The 20,707-nt window shown below is 36.4% G+C and overlaps 1 long non-coding RNA gene across 1 annotated transcript in view; it reads left to right on the top strand.

Moving 5' to 3' along the window:
* Nucleotides 1–20,707, top strand: part of LOC130541992 (uncharacterized) — a 322,187-nt gene that overhangs the window by 53,236 nt on the left and 248,244 nt on the right. Inside the window, exon 2 of the long non-coding RNA XR_008956174.1 lies at nt 7,135–7,188. This is a non-coding gene — a long non-coding RNA (uncharacterized LOC130541992). The remainder of the gene's footprint in view (nt 1–7,134; nt 7,189–20,707) is intronic.

Here is a 20,707-nt window from a genome sequence, read left to right as displayed (position 1 = left end):
TCGTGTTTAAAATTTTTCTACAATAAATCAGTAGTATTTGTGCAAGTACTACTAGTAATAAAAGTAATAAAAAGTTATTTGGAGTTAAAAGAGCCTCAATCCAAAAAAATAGCTTTGAGGTAGAATTTCATACTTTCTGACTTCCCCTTCTTCCTTCCATAAATCACAGTGCTTAACCGACTACCTTTTCCTTTTATAGATAAGGACAGAGTTCATGAGTATGACAGGCAGAACAATATACTGTCCTAAAAAATATTTTTTTATCCTTGACCCCTCAGGGACACTGCATTACACAATGCTAAGGGTTAGGGTTAGGGTTTTTCAGGTGAATGATGCCCCGTGGAGTTGAAATGTAGAGCTGCTATTCCTTCTATTATATTTATTTACTTCTAAACTGACTTATTTATGTTGTTGAGAATAAGAAGAAGCCCTAGAGGATATTCTAGATTGCTTCATAATTTAATGTGTTAAGTCAGTTTCTCAAAAAGATGTATTAACTTTGACACTTGACCTACTGTGTAGAGCATTTTACTTCTCTGAGCCATTTTCCAAATCTTGAAAAACGTCAGGGTCGTTTACTTGGTATCTTACAAACCAAGACTCTGGGCATTAAGCTAGGGAAGATTCATTAACATAATTAATTTTAAATTATTTAAGATTGTTGATACGTGTGGTAGGCTGTAATGTCTTCTAGGTCCTGAGTTAAATCTTTTAAACTGAAATTTTTGGTTAGATAGCTTACATATCTTTGCACAGAGCAGGTATTTATTTCAAGTACTCTCATGTTATATTTTTTCAGTTCAAGTCCATGACGTTTTGAGAGTGAAAATATATATGACTTCCTTATCAGAAAGCCATGACCTGTTCCAAGTGTGGGTCTTACTGCTTGTAATTTCTTTGGGTTCTGTGTTGACTTTATTATATATAAAATGAGCATAATAATATCTGCTTATATTAGCTTTCTATGGCTGTCATCACAAATTACCACAAACTTAACAGCTTAAAAACAAATTTATTATCTCACAGTTTTATGGGTCAGAAATCTGCATGGCCTCAGGGGCGAAAATCAAGATGAGAGCAGGGCTTCATTCTATACTGGTGGCTCTAGGACAGAATCTATTTCTTTATCTTTTCCAGCTTCTAGAGGCTGCTCACATTTATTGACTTTTGGCCTCATCCTTCACCTTCAAAGCTAGTACTGTAGCATCTCTCTGACCTTATTTTTTATTATATCTTTCTCTGACCCTCACTCTTCTGCTTCCCTCTTCCTCTTTTATGGAACTTTGTGATTATACTGGGCCCAAATGGATAATCTGGGATAATCTTTCTATGTTAAAGCTAGGCGATTTTCGACTTTACTTCCCTCTGCAACCTTAGATCCCCTTTGCCCTGTAGTCTAACATATTCACAAGTTCTGAGGATTAGAATGAGGACGTTTTGGGAGGCCATTATTCTGCCTAGCCACGCTATGCCCACTTTACTTGGTAGTTAAGAGAATAAGATATAAAAGCAAATTAACATTATGAATTACTATAATATAAAGTTCTATTTAAAATATTGGATGGATAAAATATTTGTATGTGTTTCACATTGAAATAAACTTAAAAAGTCATCCCCATCAACATTTGATGTTACCAGTTTTTTGTTTTAATATTAGCTAGTCGGTAGTTATCTTGTGATTTTGATTTGCATTTTCTTAAGACTAGTAAGAGTGAATGCCTGTTTATGTGTTCACTGGCTATTTTTATATCATATTGTAAAAGGTCAACTAAAACATTTTATCCATTTTTAAAAAGCTCCATTCTGTCTGCACTGAGTTGTATGAATGTGCTGTGCATTTGTGTTATGGCAACTTACCTAAATTGGAACTACATCCTGCCAGGATTCCCTGTCCGTAGTTCTGATTAGTGGAGGCCACAAGAGGAAATTTGCAAGGAATCTGGGACACAAATGTGAAGAAACAGCCATCTTCTTTTTATTTGTCGAAAGTTGGAGCAAAACAGGTAGCACATTTCTACTTATTTGCTCGTTACCTTGCCGACCTGAGACAGCAGCCGACTTGTAGCTCCTTTTGTCCAGCCAGGCTTCTCTTTACCTGACCCTGAATCCTAGGCCAGGAGCATGTTTGTCTCCTGTTTCTGGTTGAATTCTGTTCCTCCAAAAGATATGTTGGAGTCCTAATCTTCAATACCTCAGTATGTGGCCTTACTTGGAGATAGGGTCTTTACAGAGGTAATCAAACTAAAGTGAGGCCATTAGGGTGGGTGATAATCCAATACAACTGGTGTTTTTATAAAAAAGGAGGGTTTGGACACAAAGACAGACATGTACGCTGCAGGGACAACACCTGTAGGTAGGCACATGAAAGAAGAGATTAGAGTGGTTCAGCAGAAGCCAATGGACATCAAAGATTGCCAGCAAACCACAGAAGCTAAGATCTGAGAAGCAGAGAACACATTCTTTCTCAGCCCTCAGAAGAGGCCAACCTGCTGGCACGTTGATCTCTGACTTCTAGCTTCTAGAACTAAGACAATAAGTTTCTTTTCTAAGCCACCCAGTTTTTAGTACTTTGTTATGGTACTTTGTTATGGCAGCTCTAGCAAACTAATCCATCTCCTAATCACTGAAATTAGAAACTTGAAAGTGGTGAGAGATTTACAAGGTTTCCAGTTTGTCCTTGGGGTTTCTAACCCAAGCATGCAGATTCCTTTGTCCTTACTTCCTTCATTTCACATCTGACTTTACTGCCCAACTGTTTTATCTGCTGATCTCATGTATGGGGTGTAGAGGCAACAGATTCACAGAAAGTCTCCCATAATTTTTTGAGGTCAGTTCATATAATAAAAATTTCTCTCTTTTCCTGCATGTGTGCACACATGCACATGTACACACACACACACACACACACACACACACACGTGGTTCTGTTTCTTTGATCAAGGCTTGATTAACATAGAATTCTTCATATACTTATCATAGCAGTACTTAGTCAGGTATATATTTTGGGAAGATTTTCTCCTCAGTCTGTGATTGTGTTTTCATTTTCATAATGGTGTTTCCGAATAACAACATTTCTTAATTCTGATGAAGTGGAATTTATTAATGTTTTAAATTTATAGTTAGTGATTTTTGGGGGCTCTGGTCTAAGAAATCTTTCTTTACTCCAAAGTCATGAAGTACTCTCCCACTTTTTTTGAGCATGGTGTGAGGTAGTGGTCAGAATTCTTTATTTTTTTCCCCCTTGTAAAGATTCAGTTGTTCCAGTACCATTTATTAAAATGACCTTTCTTTCTTCACTGAGTTCCCTTAGTATCTTTGTTGAAAATCAGTTGACCATTTTCAGGTGGGCTTATGGCTGGACTCAATTTCATTCCATTGATTTACTTGTCTATTCTTAGACCAAGATCACATTGTAAGGACTACTATAGCTTTATAGTAAACCTTGAAATCAGGATGTGTAAATCTCCCATCTTTGTTCTTTTTCAAAACTGCTTTGACTATTCTAGATTCTTTTAATTTACATATAAATTTAAAATGAGCTTGTCAGTTTCTTTAAAAAAGTCTTCCTGGGACTTTGATTGGGATTGAATTGGATATGTAGCTCAATTTAGGAAAGTATTGATATCTTAATAATGTTGAGTTTTCCAATTTATGAACATGGCATATATCTCCATTTATTTAGGCCTTCCTTAAATTCTCTCAGGAAATATTTAGTTTTCAATGTAGAGGTTTCATCCATTTTTCATTAAATTTATTCTTAAGGATTTTAAAACTATTATCAATAGTATTTTTAAATGTTTTCTAATTGCTTGTTGCTAGTATATATAAATACAATTTACTTTTGTATACTGACCTTGAATCCAGCAATCTTGCTAAATTCACTTGTTAGATCTAATTTAAAAAAATAGGTTCCGGGATAAAATCCAAAACACTGACAACACTAAATACTGGCAAGGATGTGGAGCAACAGATAATCTCATTCGTTGCTGGTGGAAAGACAAAATGGTACAGCCTCTTTAGAAGATAGTTTGACGTTTCTTTACAAAGCTAAATGTAGGCTTACCATATGATCCAGAAACCATGCTTCTAGGTATTTACTCCCAAACCTGCACATGAATGTTTTTAGCAGCTTTATTCAGAATCACCAAAAACTGAAAAGCAACCAAGATGCATTCCAATAGATTATTGGGTGGACAAACTTTGACATATCCTACAATAGAATATTATTTAGCAGTACAGGAAAGGAGCTATCAAGCTGTGAAAAGACATGGATAAATGCATATTGCTAAGTAAAAGAAGTCAATCCAAATAGGCTATATGTTCTGTGATTACAGCTATGTGCATTCTGGAAAAAGCAAAACTATGGAGACAGTAAAAAGATTAGTGGTTGCCAGGGGTTCATGGGAGGGAACGCTGAATAAGTAGAGCACATTTTCAGGGTGACAAAATTATTATTTTTTAAACTATTTTTTAAAAGATTTTATTTATTTGAGAGAGAAAGAGAACAAGTGCGGGGTAGGGCAGAAGGAGAGGGAGAAGCAGGCTCCCCACTGAGCAGGGAGCCCAACGTGGGGCTTGATCCCAGGACTCTGGGATCATGACCTGAGCCGAAGACAGGTGCTTAACCGACTGAGCCATCCAGGTGCCCCCAGTGGTAAAATTATTTTAAATTATATTGCATTGGTGGATACACAACAGTATGTATTTGTCAAACACAAAGGGTGAACCCTAATGTAAACTATGGACTTTAGTTAATAACAGTGTATCAGTATCAGTTCAAAAATTATAACAAACGGGCCACAAAATGCAAGAAGTTAATAATAGGGGAAACTATAGGTGAAAGTGTAAGGGGGCAGATGGGAATTTTTTATACTTTCTGTTCAATTTTTCTATAAACCTAAAACTGCTCTGAAAAATAAAGTCTATTAAAAATAGATTTCTATTAAAAAAAATGAATAAATGGAGCTGCCATATAGAAGTTTAAAATCTGGTCAGGGAACTCTCCTCTTGCCCTTCTCCCAAGATTTACCTAACAACTGCTGTACCGGTTTCACAGAGCTCTTGTGCAGGCAAAGGACCTTCTCCACTTACTGGTCATGAACTTGGCAAGCCCACAGACATCTCCAAACTTCAGTTTTCTTGCCAGCACAATAGGAATAATCGCAGCATCTAGGTCATAGGGTTGCTGTGCCACTTGAATGCTGGCATGCAAATAATATAATGAGTGTCAGGGATGCCTGGGCCGCTGATTCGGTTAAAGCCTTTGCCTTCAGCTCAGGTCATGATCTTAGGGTCCTGGGATCGAGCCCTGCATTGGGCACCCTGCTCAGCAGGGAGTCTGCTTCTCCCTCACCCTTTGCCCCTTCCTCTGCTTGAGCTCACGTGAGTGCACGTGCGTGTGCGCTCTCTCAGATAAATAAATAGGTAAAGAAATAAAATCTTAAAAAATAGATTTCTTAGGATTTTGAAATCTCTGTGCAGTCATATCTTTGAATAAGCAGTTTTACATTTTCCTTTTCAATTTATGTCTCTGTCTTTCTCAAACGCATTCTGTCTTTTTAAACTGTTTCCCATATACTATGAAATAGAAGTTGTAAAAGCATATACTTTTTTCCCGATCTTAGGAGAGAATTGTTCAACATTTTCTCTTTTACTATGGTAATGGGAATTACATTGATTAGGTATTCCCATGGCATAAACGTCATTTAGTCATGTTTTATTATCCTTTCTATATATTGCTGGATTTAATTTGCTGTTACTTTGTTGAGGATTTCTATGTCTATGTTCTTACGTGTTTTTTCTTTTCTTTCTCTCTCTCTCTTTTTTTTTTTAGTTTTTTACTTAAATTCCAGTTAGTTAACATACAGTGTAATATTAGTTTCGGGTGTACAATTTAGTGATTCAGCACTTGCATAGGATACCCATTGCTCATCACAACAAGTGTTCTTCTTAATCCCCATCTCCTGTTGGACCCCATCCCACCCACTGTCCCTCTGGTAACCATCAGTTTGTTCTCTGTAGTTAAGAGTCTGTTTCTTGGTATGCCTCTCTCCTTTTTTCCTTATGATTGTTGGTTTTGTTTCTTAAATCCTGCATATGTGTGAAATCATTATGGTATTTGTCTTTCTCTGACTGACTTATTTCGCTTAGCATAATACCATGTATCTCCATCGAAATCATTGCAAATGGCAAGATTTCATTCTTTTTTATGGCTGAGTAATATTCCATTGTATGTATATACCACATCTTCTTTATCCATTCATCAATTGATGGACATTTGGGCTCTTTCCATAATTTGGATATTGTTGATAATTCTGCTATAAATGTCAGGGTGCATATATCCATTTGAATTAGTATTTTTGTATTCTTTGGGTAAATACCTAGTGGTACAATTGCTGGATCATAGGGTAGTTCTATTTTTAACTTTTTGAGGAAACTCCATACTGTTTTCCAGAGTGGCTGAACCAGTTTGCATTCCCACCAACAGTGTAAGAGGGTTCCCCTTTCTCCATGTCCTCGCCAACACCTGTTGTTTCTTGTGTTGTTAATTTTATTCTGCCCCCTTTTTAACTGGATTATTTGTTTTTTGGGTGTTGAGTTTTATAAGTTCTTTATATATTTTGGATACTAACTCTTTATCATATGTGTCATTTGCAGTTATCTTCTTCCATTCCATATGTTGTGTTTTAGTTTTATTGTTTCCTGTTCTCAAGCATTTTAATCTGTAAGCTCCCCCCCTCCCCCAATGTAATGTTCTTGTCCAGTTTTGGATTTAGGATTATTCTAATCTCATAAAAGAAGTTGGGAAGTATTTCCTTTGTCTAGGTTATTTGAAAAAAATTGTATAATATTGGTTTTATTTCTTCTTAATGTTTGATAGAATTTACCAATGAAGCAATTCGGGACTGAAGTTTTCTTTATGGGAAATAATTACAAATTTGAATAGCTTATGTGGTTATTTGGATTTTGTTTTTTTTGTGGTAGTTTGGTATGCTGTATTTTTTTAAAAGGATTTTCGTCTAGTTTCTTGTAAGTTTTTGTATCCGTTGGCATGAAATTGCTCATAATATTTATTTATTATCCTTTTAATGTCCGTGGCTTTAATTATTAAGTCTCTTCTTTCACTCCTTATAGGTGCAGCTATCATCCTGATGGATGTGGTACAGCTTATGGAAGCTTTGCGCATTGGTAAGTGGCTGTTTTTATATAAGTAGTTATTTTAATATGGACCAAACTTGCTTTAAGTAAATATATCTCAGTCCTTGTCTAAATCAAAAGTGAGATGTTCAATAAAAGTGAGAGTTGCATCTTTGGCAAATATTAGGGAACTAACCTGGATTCAATAAGTATGGAGGCCATGCAGTACAGACCTTAGCAAGGCTATAGCTACAAGTGGCAGGGGGTGGAGGGTGTTTCATTAAATTCTGACCACAGTAACAGTAATAGAGTCCCAGACCTATGATGTACAGCTGTTGCAGCTCAATCTTGAATTATACAGGCTCTGGCTTTTGCAGTATATTTGGGCCAAGTGGGACCCCAGAGGCTTAGGGACAATGTGCAGCTCATGCAGTGGGGAAGAGAGTTTCTCCCCTTTTAATATATAAGATTTTCAGGTATTAAGACCTAGGAAAATTATTTGATGCTTCTTCTACAAAAGTTTACCGGCCAGGACTTAAAACTATAGCTAAGTTTTGTGAGTGGCTCAGAGCATTGATATGTGTGTTTCCAGCAGCCTGCGGTATGCAGAGAAGACAAGTGACTTCAGGTGTATTCTCTTTGTGTTGTTTTCAAGTGCATTCTGGTCCAAGGGAGGATCATGTAGACAGACTGACTGCTCATGTTGTGTGTGCCTTGTCCACAGGCTTGTCAGGGATATTCCTCTCATCACGTGGCCTCAGTTGGCTCTGGGTTTAATTATGTAAGCACTGTCCCGTGACTTTGGAATTTCACAAAAATGGTGGCTTCATCCCTAAGTGTAGCATTTAATTATAAACAAATAAGCAACATCAAGGTTTCTGGTTCTTATGAAGATGATGAATGAGCCAGGGTGGTTAGCTTGCTCCCCCTAAATCAACCTTGGAGAAACTGCAGAACCAAGAGATAAAAATGGATTCGAGGAACTAACAACAACAGTCCATGAAGAAATCCTTGGGAGACTGAAGTCTGTGTTCATCCACTTTGTATATAAAAGATAGTTGGCTGCAGCCCAGGGTGGAGGGTGGCAGTAAGAGGGTTTGCTGGAGGAGCACAATGGATAAGACAAACAACAGAAATCTGTGGAGGGTGCTCATGCAGCCTAAACAGATGTGGGTAGATAGGCCTAAGCAGTTTTGTAGCGAGACAGAGGCTAGTGCAGAAGGGTCATAGGGGAAATGGAAATGAAGAGGTTTTGAATGTGCAAGAAAGTCACCTCAGATAAGACCCAGTGACTAGGGCTAACATGACTGTAAATTCTTAAATTTTGCAAAAACACAGTAATAACATGAATGCTGGATCTTTGAGAAATAGGTGAATTTTCTCTCCAGATAGAGTAAACATAGTGTCATTATTAGTATGAGAATTAAATGAAAAGATGCAACTAAAGTGCTTAGCCCAGAGCTAGGACAATAAATAGTTACTCAATAGTGCTCAATAAATGGTTACTATTTAAAATTATTTTAAAGATAAATTTAAGGTGTAAGATATTCCTTGAGTGGCCAGTTGAAGTCATTTGATTAAAACCTCTGTCTTGCCCCTCTTTTTCTTCAGTATGACTATCAAAAGAAAAGGTCTTATAAGGCAAGAAGAAATATATATCTATGAAAAGCATGTATTCTTATATAGAAATCTGTGAACCTATACCTAGAAGTACCCAAGAAATCCTTTTGAGGAGTGGATGTAAATGATATTGGAGAGTATTAGAGACTGCTCGGGCAAATGAATATGTGTGATGTATTCTTGAAATAGATCACAGAAATTGCACAGAGACAAGAGATAAAGAAGGCAGGGCTTTCCCTTATCTAGAAATCTATTAGTTGGCTTATTCAATTAAAATCAGATACTATTTCAGACTATTCATTTTTAATAGGTATAAGAGTGATAAAGTGAATTCCTTTGCTCGTCCTAGTTCTGGCTGGGAAGGAGCTATTAGTTGATGACATGGAAGTGATTGAAACTTGGAATAAAGCAACTATTTGTTATGCCAATTCAAAAAAACCTACAGTAAATTAGTGTGTGATAAAACAAATACCCATATACTTATCACCGGGATTTAATAATTACTGACATTTTGCCTAGGAATCAGTTCTTTCTCTGGTTTTCTAATACTGTCAAATGCCAATATGAAAAATACTACGTTAGTTATAACAGTTCGATAAGTCAAAAATCATGGGATAGAGCCATTTATCAGGATAGTACTGCCTCCTGATTTTATATTATGCGTCATGTTCATTTTTGCAATTCTGCTGCGTCTTGTGGGTGCATTCCCTTTAAGTTTTTCATGAGCAGTCGTCATATCTGTGATTTTCCCCTTTGAAACAAGTGGGTGGCCATTTACTCAGTGGAATGTGTTATTTCTTAATAAAAAGAAGAGATCATCAGTGAAATACTTTGGATATGAGGATACTGTACAGAGAAAAGGGAAGAAATCAATAATCTGATTTTTACTGATATGGAAAGTAATGATCAGGAATACCTATATATATCCAATACAAAGGTAGAGTGACTTCTATTTCAAAATAAATCTTGAATTTGTAAATAAAATAGTACTTCACCTTTATATAATGTTACTAATGCTATTCCTTTCAAGAGCTCAAATTTTTTTCAAATTTATTTCTCCATTTATTTTCATCACAAATCTGATGTAGATAAGAAGGGGTAGATATAATTTAATGGCTAACATTCTAAAGAGAAAATACATCTTTTGGAAATTTTATTTGAAAGTTGAGAAAATATGTTTTATTTTCCCTTGCCAGAAATTGTGAAGACTATAAAACATATCAAAACATATATAGTATATAAGTATCCCTTTTTGCTTGAAAATTTATATTATTGATGCTTATAACCCAGAGACTAGAAAAATGAAACACATAAAAATACTATATGCTTTTTTTTATGACTATAGATGGGTGTCATTTGTCACTATACTTCTGAAAGCTATGAATTTGTCTATAGCAAATCCTGAAAGAATGAAATCAGCTTAAGTATATGCCTTGGTAAAAGTAGTATAGAGAGAAGAATTTTAGCAGGCTTGATGAGGTCCTGTTAGATACAAGTAAGAAAGATCATTAACACTGCTTAAGAAAATACTCTAATAATTTTCTGATAATTCAAACCCTGTGCATGGAATGCTCATTGAAATGTTTGAAATCATATTTTTCATTGAAGAATATATACTCAAGTATTATTAGGTCTACTCTATGCTTATAGAGATTAAAGATAATTTTACTTACCTACTTATATTTCTAGTATTTTTTTGTCGATTTTTTATGTGTTGGTCAATAAAGATTCGTTAGTCTTGGTGAAGCAAATTATGGGGATAATTTTGTCTTAGGAGAATTAGTCTGGATGTTCTCTGTTGATAGGGGACAAGACTTGGGGAAGAGTGGCAGAAGAGACTGGTTATTCTTGATTCCTCCCACCCCTTCTCTCTCAGGGATTTTTCCTTCACTCTCCAGCAGGAGAACATTGGGACTTTTAGAGGGGTGCATGGCCATCCATTTCCCAGTTTTCCTTTCATTTAACTGTGGCTATGTGATATGTTCTAGCCTAGGGTTTGTGAGGGAAAATGATATGTCATACTTCCAAAGACATGACCTTAAAGGAAGGGGCTATACTGTTTGTCCCCCCTACTTCTATCCTGCTGCTATGTGAGAGAGAAATGATCTATCTTTTCAAAGGTACATTAACTCAGGTTTCTATTTCATGCAGCTAAACCTATATCCTAATTAACTTAAAATTTATTATGTGCATATGGAGTACTGCATATAACAAAAACTTAAATAGGTGAATTTGTTTCATGGTTTCAAGGATATAGAGACATTGCACCGCGTAAAAAAGATGGCTTTTTTTTTTTTTTAATGGTGTAGCAAAATAGTGGCAAGTATACCTCTGATATCTGGAGTAGCAGCTTATGGGCCAAGTGAGCCAATAACTCTCTAGGGGGAAATGGCGGGAAAAATTCAATGTCTGTTGACCGTTCCTTACCTCTTTCAGAAGGCGCTACAACAGAGAGGAGAACTCAGGTTAGAACTAGCTAGTTTGCCAGTAGAAATGCAAAGGAACATAACTCTGCTGAGAGACTTTGTGCCTGAGGCGATCTCAGATGACTGGGGGTTTTGTAATTTGGGGCTTTGCCCAGCTGAAAAAGTCAACTGATTCTGTAATTCAAATTCAAGCAATTATAAAACTGTCAGTTTAAGCAAAAGATAAAGAATAGGGCTCAAACCTTTTCAAGCATCACTGTCAGACTATGGGAACCTTTCTAGCCAAGGAGATGAGCTGAAGGGCATTGCCTTGCCCCTTAAGTCTCAATCGGCTTCCAATGGCTGCTGGTTGTGCCAGAGAGTGTTGTAGGCATAGCACAGAGATAGTAAATAAAATGTCAGTCCTCAAGCCTTGCAACCGTCTGTGGTTGCGTTTGGCTGTGTTTATCCCTGGAAAACTAAAAAACTAGAAGCCTAGTGAGTTTTTGAGGGAATGTTACTGCCAAATACTCCAAATGCCCGGGCTGCAGAAGCTTGTGATTTTTTTGACCTCTAAAGCAACATTGAAATCTGCAAACTTACACTGGTTAGAAATAGATTGTGAAAGCTGTGCTCACTTCAGATGTATCTAAGGAGGATAATGGACAGGAAAGAAACCCCTAGAGAGCAAAACCAGAGGCCTGTGAGGAAAATGGACAAGTAGACAGCAGAACTGATGGCTTCTAGGTTGGCTAACTGAGAACCTTATGAGCTCTTGGAATTTTTACAGTGTAGGAACATTATTTTTTCAAATTTAAGATTAATTTTTAATTTAAGTATACATATCACATAAAAGTTTTATGTCATAAAAATATGCCCCATATTCAATAATTTTAAAGATACACAGTTACTTATATACACTTTTAATCTGGTTTATCTATTATCATGAACCCTTTTGGTCCTTGAACTTGCCTTTGTTTCCTGTCCTAAGGCTTGGTGCAGATATAGCTACCCTATTGGGGAGAGGCAAGAAGTCAAGGATACTAGAGCAATCAGTCCCAGTTATCAATGAGTCTGAGAGGCATTCAGCACCATGACTGTTATTCAAATGTAAATAAGCAACTAATCTATATGAGTGACCTTCATGAGGTTTTTGTACATAAAATGTATTTTATATCACTAAAGATATTTGATAATTAGATAGCTTTTATTGTGGTTATGCTGTATCTCCCCTATGATTTGGTATATTGGATAAGAAACTACCCCACCTCCTTTTATTTTTTTTGGAGGGGGTAGCAAATGGCTAGACCATATCTGGACTTGCAACAAAGGAGTGCATATCATTGAAAACAATTGGATTTTGAGCTGATGCAATAACTGGATACAGCCTTGAGGTGGTAGTCCTTTGAGGTCTGGGTCAGAATATTGTATATATTGGAGGAAGAGTGCCACTCAGGTGTTTTTAAGAGAGCTTCTGCAGCAAGGAGTGCAGTCAGCTGTGGTGCCTTTGAGATCTGTGAAAGCGTTCAAGCCGAGTATACACTCTCCCTGACTCTGGGCAACTATAACCAATGATTGAGCATGGTGGAGTTTCTAAGTGCCGGCCATTGCTGCCCAACATGAGACTCATGCAGAGGGCAACTTTTGCTTTTTAGCTCCCTGTTGGGCTGGTTGAGTGTTTTATTTTATTTTTTTTAAATTTTTTATTTTTTTTGAGTGGTACCAGAGTCTGGATTCTTTTTACTCAAACCTCCTTTCTTCCTTTCCTTTTATAGGTATCAGGCCTCTATTGGATACTGGAAGCTTTTCTGCTTATTCCCACTCCCTCTTGTCTTTATCTTTCATGGGCATCCCCACCTAGTACATCTCTTGCACTTCTGTGACTTGACCACTGCTTCCTGAAGGTTCAGAATGGACACAGGCATACGTGCAAATGCTTCATTGTAGAGCCAAGTGATATGCTAGTATCACATTTCTTTGTCTGTGGAATTTGAGTTACTACCCCTGTGCCACTCAATGGAAAATGTTTCTGTTCAAATAGATTCTCCTTTCTACACTTTACCAAATGTCTTTGTTTTATCCTCAAGTTTTTCCAAACTCCCAACCATATTATCTATTTTATTTATTCTCATTTTTCCCTGAATCATTCCACTCCTACCCTGGCTCCAGTCTTTACTAGGTTTCTCTAAAATAGCTATGTGGTGTCAGCCTGGAATTTCCCTTCACTACTCTCTTGGGGTGGGAATCATTATCTGGGGAGGGGGAGCCCTAGACCTTCTTTCTTCTTTGTTTTGATGGAGTACTTTTCTATTCCCTTAAAATACATTTTTATTCCTAGGAAAGTTTCACTTAAGGTAAAATTCTGAGTTCCTGCATGTTCAAAAATGTTTTTATTATGAATTATGAGTGATTATTATGTTGGCTATTGAAGTCTGGGATAAAAAAATCATTTTGTCTGGGAATTTTGAAGGCCTTGTACCAGAACACATCCTATGTTCTTTAAAAGGTTTTATTTATTTATTTGAGAGAGAGCAAGTGCAAGTGTGGGGAGGGGCAGAGGGAGAGGGAGAGAGACAAGCTCAAGCAGACTCCCCTCTGAGCCCGATGCAGGGCTCCATCTCATGATCTGGAGAACATGACCTGAGCCAAAACCCAGAGTGGGATGCTTAACTGATGGAGCCACCCAGGTGCCCCTCTACCCGTCCTATGTTCTGATGATTCTCTGTGATTCCCATTCCCTTGCAGATAAGCTCTCTTTTCTCCTTGGTAGCTTTTTTTTTTTTTTTTTTTTTTTTTTAAATCCTCAGAGGTAGGACATTTTACTAGGACATTTCTAAGTCCTGGGCACAGAATGAGTCCTTTCAGTCTGAAGACCAGATCCATCTTTAAAGAAATTATCTATTAGCACTTCTGCGATAATTTCCCCTCTTCTTTCTTTTTTATATGTCCTTCTGAAATTCTTACTGGGATGTCTTGGAATAATCCTTTGCATCTCTTATCTTTTCTCTCATGTTTCAGTTTCCTTGTATTGTAATCTGGGAGATTTCTTTAGATTTATTGTCTAACTTTTCTATTGAATTTTATTTGACAATCAAATTTTAATTTCTAAAAGTTGTTGCTGTTGTTATCTGGTACTGTCTTGTACATACTGTCTTGTGGTTATTTTATCAATACAGTATCTTTTTAAGAAGTTAATTATTTGGGGTGCCTGGGTGGCTCAGTTGGTTAAGCATCCAACTCTTGGTTTCAGCTCAGGTCATGGTCTTGGGGGTGGTGAGATTGAGCCCCACATCGGGCTCTGTGCTCAGCATGAGTTGGCTTGGGATTCTCTCTCTCTCTTCCTCTGCCCCTCTCCCATTCATGCTCGCTCTCTCTCTCTCTCTCTCTCTCAAATAAATAAATAAAACCTTAAAAAAATAAGTTAATCATTTGAGGGGAAATATACATTCAAAATAGTATTTTTGTGATTTATATATTATAAATATATAACAGAATGAATACCCATGTACCTCTCACCCCAGTAAGAAAGGAAGCAGCAGCACCACAGAGGCTCCTGTGTTCTCTTTGTCATATTTCCCCTCGCCATCCAGAGATCGCTCCTACACTGCAGGTTGTATTAATCATTCCTTTGGTTTTAAAAATAGTTCTATCATCTAAGTATGTATTCCTAAACACCAGTTATTTAGTTTTGCCTATTTTTGAACTTTATAGATGGATTCATACTGCATGCCTCTTTGTGCATTTTCGTTTGATTTTTGAAATTGCTTATTCACTGATAGCTTCCACTCTGTTCTTTGCGGTTGGCAGCTTGTATCTTTAAAAAAAAAAGCATTATCATTTTAATTACTTGAGAGAGAGAGAGACAGAGAGAAAATGAGTGGGGACAAGCAGACTTCCCCTGAACCAGAAGACTGACATTAGGTTCAATCCCAGAAGCCTGAGATCATGACTTGAGCTGAAGTCAGATGCTTAGTCAACTGAGCCACCCGTGTCCATAAATGTGTGTTCTTAGCCTCTCATATTAAACTAGAAGCCTAGATGAGATACTGTTTGAAGTACGTGAATCATGCTATTTTATTAATTCATACTTGGTCTTATTAGTCTATATATATGTATATATAATATATATTATACTATATGTGTATATATGAAATATGAAAGTAACAATTTAAAAATATTTTGTAATTCAAAATCTGAACTAAGTTTTTTGAGGAGCTGGTGGGATGTGATGGGCGTTGGGATCAGCCAAATCTGGGTTAAAATCCCTACTCCACCACCTTTTATTTTTTATTTTAATTTTTAAAGTTTTTATTTATTTATTTTTTTAGTAATCTCTACACCCAATATGGGGCTTGAACTCATGACCTCAAGATCGAGAGTCGCACGCTCTTTTGACTGAGCTGATAGGCACCCCTCCACCATCTTTTATTTTATTTTTATTTTTTAATAATATTTTTTATTATGTCATGTTAGTCACCATACAGTACATCCCTAGTTTTTGATGTAAAGTTCCATGATTCATTACTTGTGTACAACACCCAGTGCACATGCAATACGTGATCTCCTTAACACCACCTTTTAGATAAGAGATATTGGGTACATCACTTAGCGCCTAAATTCCCCAATATGGCCCCTCTGTAAATGGGTTTAAAAATACCCACCCCAAAATATTATTTGATGATTAAATAAGGTAGAATATATGAAGGATTTAACTTAGTGCTCAGCACCATAGTAAATACTTAATAAATATAGTTTCTGTTCCTCCCTCTTCTTAAAGAAAAATGAAACTTTTTCTGTCCTAATAAATCTTATAAGTAGGTCTAGTTTTATGACCTGTGCAGTCACACAGGGCCCTATACTCAGAAGGGCCCAGTGCTTGGTTTAATGCTCTATTGTCACTGTCTTGAAATTGTTAATAATTTTATCTTTGAGATTGTGTTATGTAAGTGAAGTCCAGTGGGACAATAGAGCGTGCATTGCACAGAGGTGGTACATTTAACATGTGTGTCCACCTTACCTTGCCACTCCATTGACGTAATGGAACTAACATGCTCCACGAACACAGAATTACAGTGAATGAATGATGTGTGGGAGTTCAGTGACACTCAGACAAGTACAAGGTTAAGTTTTATGCCTCTGACCAAGTAGGGGTGCTGGCAGCCCTGAGACACCACACTTTTTTGGAAGCAGCATCTGCTTTGAATGTGGAAGAAAGGCAGTGGCATTCTGAGAAACACAAATGACCATGGAACACTGTGTTGGCTCTCTGTTAGCCAATTATGCTAGAAATGATAGTAAAGAAAAGGAAAGGTCGGGTAACCCATAGTTCCTTTTCCTTTTAGGCCTTCCTTACTTAATACTAAGCCAAAGGTAGAAAGTTTTGGTAGAATGTACTGGTACCAAAAAATGAAATAAGAACAGTTAAGTTAGTTTTATGTAATATTTCCACTCTTCTGCTAAGAATGAACTATATCAATTGTGTAATTTCAATGATTCTGCATATCATTACATGGTCTTGTATTTAAAAACTGTTATTGCATAAGGTAAATGTAAATGGTAGGAGTCGGACTAATAATTTAAAATTTTAATTTTTTAAAAACTTAGAATGGCATTAAGTAGGAAATAAGAAACACCATAACAAGTTAAGAGAGAGACCATGGAAGAAAGGGAAAAACTGTACATTTTAATAACTTCAGTAGTCCCCCTCCTCAGTATTTTGAACAAGAGACTCCATGCTTTTGTTTTACACTAGGCCTCACAAAATATGTAGCTAACTCTGCTCATAAGAACTTTTACTGTATTTCAAAGCCTGTACTTTATCAACACAATCTGGAAAATGATAGCCAATAAGTTGTATTTCCAATTTTCTTTAATGAAAGATGCAGGCAATATCATAGGACACAATCTAGTATTGCTTTTAGGTGATTGTTTTTGCTGAATTGGTGAGTTCAGGCCAAATAACCTTGCTTAAATAGGTAAAGTGGAAAAGGAAGAGATAGTAAATCTTTATATTTCGTGGTTTTAGGAGAAGAAATTAAAGAACAAGAGTGTGTAGACAAGATGCCAAATATGAATGCCTTTTAGGGTTATTTTACTCTTTTATGAAAGGTTTGTGTGCGAGTGTCAGTAGAAGATTCTAGAATTCAGCATCACCCAAGGCTCCTACCAGTCCTGCTAGGCTGATAGATATTTAGTGTCTGGAGACTGACCAGAGAAACAGAATAGAATTGAATGTTTTTTTTTTTTTAATCCGTGAGAAAAAATTCACATAAAATTCATCATCTAATTAAAGACAAAGGACCAAAGAATAATTGATGGCACTAGTGAGTCAAATCCGTATTTGTAATTTTAAAAATAGGGGGCGCCTGGGTGGCTCAGTCGTTAAACGTCTGCCTTCGGCTCAGGGAGTGATCCCGGCGTTATGGGATCGAGCCCCACATCGGGCTCCTCCGATGGGAGCCTGCTTCTTCCTCTCCCACTCCCCCTGCTTGTGTTCCCTCTCTCGCTGGCTGTCTCTCTCTCTGTCAAATAAATAAATAAAAATAGAACTTGTTATAATTTAGAATAAGTTTTACAGAAAATATGCTGTAAAAGGGGATAGCAACGAAGATGAAAGCCATTGACAAGAGAAAAGGAAGAAAGATTAAGGATCCTATAAGCAAGACTGAAGGGAAGTTTTGTGGAAGAGTTTCAGGGAAGTTTTTCTTGCGTTACTTACTTCTCAAGAGAGTATAAGGTTGATGGATGGTTTCAGAACTTCAGCCATAATGCTCAATTGTGTGTTACTTGTTTCACTTTAGAAAGGCATACAAATGTCACAGCAATCTCTGTGGCTTGACTGCCTTGAAATAGGTAGCTACCTGTAGGTGGCAGTGCTCGCATATTTGCTCAGACCAGAGTTGTTGAAAGAAAGTTAATTATTGAGAATTCAGGATCTAAAGAAAAGAAAACCAGTTTTGTTTAAAATGCATACCTGCACAAGCACACAGAAGCACTTCTTTATTCAGACATCAGTGCTTTGAATATGTAAGGTTGACATATGGATAAATTCAGAGCCTACAGGAAAAGTTAAGACAAAGTCTAACACATAAAAAAGCAAGCAAGAAGGGAAAATATTGCCTTTTTTAGATACCACCACTTCCCTTTTGTTTTTTCTTCTTATTGACAATTGTCATATATTATAATAGAATATTATTTTCTTAATCTTAATCTTCACTCAGAGTCTGGAGTTCTTGGAGGGATCTTTGTTCTATGAGAGACTGAAGGCATTTTCTTGCTGGTCGGACTGCTTTAATATGAATGTATATGACATGTGATCAGTAAGCAAGAAACAAGGTGCTCAAGGTTAAAGGCTTCAGGCTTTTTAATTGTTGAATTAATACTTTATCTTCCTAGGTCCCTTTAAAAAACCTTTTAAATTATGGAAGTAAACTCCTTCTCTTAGCTTGTTTTCCACAGGTAAAAACTGAAATTTCAAAAGAAGGAATGAACAAGGTGTGTACATCTTGAATTGGTAGTTGTATAAAATAAAAGATAATTTATTATGAATAGATTTTGATTGCTGATGATCATTACTTTTTTCCCCCAAATGCTTGTGGGCAGTCTTTTATTATTTCATAATAGTAGTAATAATAATAACAAACACAATTTATGGTACTTACTATGTGCCAGGAACTACTGGACTTTATATGTATGTATCCATATAATACTTATGATTAACCCTATAAAGTACTTACAATTATTCTCCTTTTACACACAAAGAAAATGAACCACAGAGGTGTTAAAAAATATGCTAAGGCACACATCTAATAAGTGCTTAATGCAGAATCGAACTCAAGTTATCTGGTACCACTACACTGTGCTGCTTTCTGAACTTTTATCTGTGATTTTATAATTTGGAATCAATTTCTTAAATGCAATGAAGTGATGTTGTCATATGATGATACTGTATTTGGATTTAAGTCTTTGTATTTTGATTATAATGCACATTTTGAAAATTAGGAATAAGAGGGGCATCTGGGTGGCTCAGTTAAGTTTCTGCCTTCAGCTCAGGTGATGACTTGGGTCCTGGGATCGAGCCCTGCATTGGGCTCCTTGCTCAGTGGGGAGTCTGTTTCTCCCTCTCCCTCTGCCCCTCCCCCCTGCTTGTGCTCACTCTCTGTCTCTCTTTCAAATAAATAAATGAAATCTTAAAAAAAAAAGAAAATTAGGAATGAGAGTAAAAATATTTTGTTTAAAAATTTGTGAAGATATGGAAAATTTATTATGTACTATCTGGGTTTTGAGAGAAATTTTAGGTCTCCTTATTGGTTGTTATACTGGAAATGGAAATGATAGCTATTCCTGTAGTGGCTGAGTTTGACTGCATTCAAGTGCCAGGCAGGAAGATCTGCCTCTTGCTTCTCTATATATAGAATAGGGGTTTACATAATTTTATGTGATTGATACCAGTCAGCAAAGGAGAGTCTGAAGATAGCACTTGCAGACATGTTAGAGCCTAACAATACTTTTTAAAAAAAGATTTATTAATTTATTAGAGAGAGAGAGTAAGAGCTGGAGCGGGGGCAGAAAGAGAGGGAGAGAATCTCAAGCAGACTCCCTGAAGAATGTGGAGCCTGATGTGGGGCTTGATTTCATGACCCCGAGATCATGACCTCAGCTGAAATCAAGAGTTGGGTGCTTAACTGACTGAGCCACCCAGGCACCCCAAACCTGACAATACTTTTGAGAGAAGGTTGCCTATTATAAACCTGCCAAAAATACAAACTAATACAGGAATCAAGAATGGAAAAGATGTAGAACTTCAATAAGTATTTGTTGATTTGATGTTATTTAGTTCCAAATTATTTAAAGATTATTGTTCTTGTGGCACTTTGCTTATCTCTTCGTATGTTCTTCTTATTATTAGCCAGTGTCCTCTGCTTTCTTCATGCATTTGTGAAAACCATATTTTTGTATATTAGTGATGCATTTTTAGGAAGAGAAGATGATGGGATGGTACTGAATAAATGGCCTTTTCATTGCAGTTACAGCATATGTATTCAAGCATAAATAACCAGAAATCTCCAAACCATGGCAGTGTATAATTTATAATATTCAGATCAATAGGAAATTCTGTGACTAAAGAATAAGGGTAATTCTCAATGGTCATAATACTGTATCCTGTATGATTAGAAATGAGTCTTGCAGCTAATTAAGAATTAAGTTATTAAGCAAATTTCTCCACCAACAAAAAGTACAAATAAAAGAGACCCATTTTTATCTACCAAACGGGCAATAAAAATGGATTTTATTCAGTGATAGATGGTGTAGGGGAATGGGTGTCATATACTCTTGAAGGGGAGTCAACTGATATAATTTTTATAGAAGGCAATTTAGCTACATATATATATATATCTGAAGTCTTAAAATGTTTGTACTTTTTGACACAGTAATCCCAGTTATAAGAATTTATATTGAGATAATATTTGATGCATGTATATAAGGATAATTATCTAAATATTGTTTATAAAAACCCCAAATTGAAAAACAACCTTTGTGTCCAA

The sequence above is a fragment of the Ursus arctos genome, unplaced genomic scaffold (genome assembly GCF_023065955.2).
Source record: "Ursus arctos isolate Adak ecotype North America unplaced genomic scaffold, UrsArc2.0 scaffold_29, whole genome shotgun sequence".
Classification (NCBI taxonomy): Eukaryota; Metazoa; Chordata; class Mammalia; order Carnivora; family Ursidae; genus Ursus; species Ursus arctos.
Note: the sequence above shows the minus strand (reverse complement) of the source record. Positions and strands in the feature narration are given on the sequence as shown.